We start from the raw sequence: 2,521 nt of genomic DNA, 5'->3' as shown, positions 1-2,521 counted from the left end.
AGATGGAGTCCCTCTCTGTCGCCCAGGCTGGAGTGCAGTGGTGCAATCTCAGCACACTGCAACCTCTGCCTCCCGGGTTCAAGCGATTCTAATGCCTCAGTCTCCTGAGTAGCTGGGATTACAGGTGCCCACCACCACATCCGGCTACTTCTCTGTATTTTTAGTAGAGATGGGGTTTCACCATGTTGGCCAGGCTGGTCTCCAACTCTTGACCTCAGGTGATCTGCCCACCTCGGCATCACAAAGTACCGGGATTACAGGCGTGAGCCACGGCACTCAGCCAGGCCTGTCATTTTCTTACTATTACAGCTATCATTGGAATTATTGGACATCTGCTGATGCGTGGCTGTGACCATTTCTTTTTCTTTTTTGTAGAGATGGGGTCTCTGTTGCCTACCTGGAGTGCAGTGGCATGATCATAGCTCACTGCACCTCAGCCTCCAGGACTCAAATGACCTTCCCATTTCCAGCCTCCTGAGTAGCTGGGATAGCACAGGCGCACACCACCATGCCTGGCTAACTTTTTGTTAATTTTTTGTAGAGATGGGGTCTTGCTATATTCCTCAGGCTGGTCTGAAACTCCTGGGCCCAAGAATTCCTCCTGCCTCAGCCTCCCAAAGCACTGGGTTTACAGGTGTGAGCTACTGTGCCTGACCAGAATATAAAGCTAAATTTCAAATATCTTTTAAAAACAAGAAAGAAAAAGAGACCAGGTGCGGTGGCTCACGCCTGTAATCCCAGCTACTTGGGAGGCTGAGGTGGGAGGATCACTTGGTCCTGGGAAGTCGAGGCTGCAGTCAGCCATGATTGCTCCACTGTACTCCAGCCTGGGCAATAGAGTGAGACCCAGCTTAGCTTCAAACTGTGTTTTAAAAACTTGTTTTCCTTTCTTCCTTTCTCCTCAGTCTCAAGACGTAGCTTTGAGACAAACTGCAGGTGTGTTTTCTTTGGTCTTACGACACGCGCTTTCAAACGCCCTTCCCTTTCCAACTTTACGCTCTCATGTGTCACGCACACTTATTTACCTGGATGCTTGCTAAACTCACACCATGCTCACTTATCTGGTTATAGATTTCCTTAGAAGTTTCCGGAGCTGGAGTTTCTGGGATTGTTAGGAAGCTGCAGGAGCGAGATGGAGGTGGACGCATGGGGTGTTGATGGTCGAGATGGTCTCCGGGAGCAGCGAGGCTTGAGCGAGGGAGAGAGGCAGAACCTCGATGTGCGGCTTCGGTCTGGTGCAAACGGGCTTCCCAAACACTCCTACTGGTTGGACCTCTGGCTCTTCATGCTTTTCGATGTGGTGGTGTTTCTCTTTGTGTATTTTTTTTGCCATGACTCGTTTGCTGATATCTAAATTAAGAAGTTGGTGCTTGAGTGAATTCTGAAAATGGCTACAAACTTCTTGAATAAAGAAGACAAGACTCTCAACAGAAGAATTTCACATCTCCAAGGGACCCTTCCTTTCGTTTTACACTTTGTTACTAGTTTGCAGAACTCTATTAAATGGGTAGGATTTCACCCATTCCTAGCTAAGTTGTTAACATTAAACCCTTTGGTTCGTGTTTAAAAACTTTCCAACATCTAATGGCTTTACAGGGGCTGAATATAAAAAGCGTTTATACTTAAAAAAAAAAAAAAAAAGAAGTTTCCGGAGCTGAATTCTGACACTGACCAGATATCCCTAGAATTCTCTCCTTAGCAGGGGTTTACTTCAAGGCTGGAGTTCACTCTCAGCTAGAGATTGACTGTGATTGATTTGTAAGCTGGGTGCACTCACGATCGTGCTGGCCCCTTCAGCAGATGGAACAATAATTGAAAAGAAGTCACTGGAGCGAGACACGCCACCTGGCACCTCCTAGCCCCCCATGCCTCTTCCGCAGTCCAAGCCCCTCTTCTTAAACCAGGACTCCCTCTCCAGAAATTGGAAAATGGCAATTTTTGGAAAGGATTCTGGCCAGTCTTCCCCTTGCTAGCAACGGATAGTGAAATTCACTTTCTTTTTAACACGCCTTGCTCTTATTTTGGCTTCTTTCTGCAAGCGGCAAGCAACCTGACCCTCTTTCAGTCACAAGTCTAAACGAAATGGAATGGGAATGATAGTAAGAAAGAGGATTTCAGCACAAATATGGTCATGTAGCACTCTTTTTTTTTTTTTTTTTTTTTTTTTGAGACTGAGTCTCACTCTGTCACCCAGGCTGGAATGCAGTGGCACGATCTCAGCTCACTGCAACCTCCACCTCCTGGGTTCAAGCGATTCTTGTGCCTCAGCCTCCCAAGTAGGTGGGATTACAGGCGCCCACCAACACGTCCAGCTAATTTTTGTATTTTTAGTAGAGACGAGGTTCCGCTATGTTACCAGGCTGGTCTCGAACTTCTGACCTCAAGTGATCTGCCTGCCTTGGCTTCCCAAAGTGATGGGATTACAGGCGTGAGCCACTGCACCCTGCCTGTAGCACTCTTATATTTGACATTCAAGAAGGAAACAATTGCATTCCCAAACAGCTAAATATGCATGTCTAAA

General features: G+C 46.9%; 1 pseudogene; it reads left to right on the top strand.

The window, feature by feature from the left end:
* The first annotated feature begins 1,097 nt into the window (after positions 1 to 1,097).
* Positions 1,098 to 1,574, top strand: LOC706589 (sarcoplasmic/endoplasmic reticulum calcium ATPase regulator ARLN pseudogene; annotated as a pseudogene).
* The last annotated feature ends 947 nt before the right edge of the window (positions 1,575 to 2,521 follow it).

Source organism: Macaca mulatta, chromosome X (genome assembly GCF_049350105.2).
Source record: "Macaca mulatta isolate MMU2019108-1 chromosome X, T2T-MMU8v2.0, whole genome shotgun sequence".
Taxonomy (NCBI): Eukaryota; Metazoa; Chordata; class Mammalia; order Primates; family Cercopithecidae; genus Macaca; species Macaca mulatta.
Note: the sequence above shows the minus strand (reverse complement) of the source record. Positions and strands in the feature narration are given on the sequence as shown.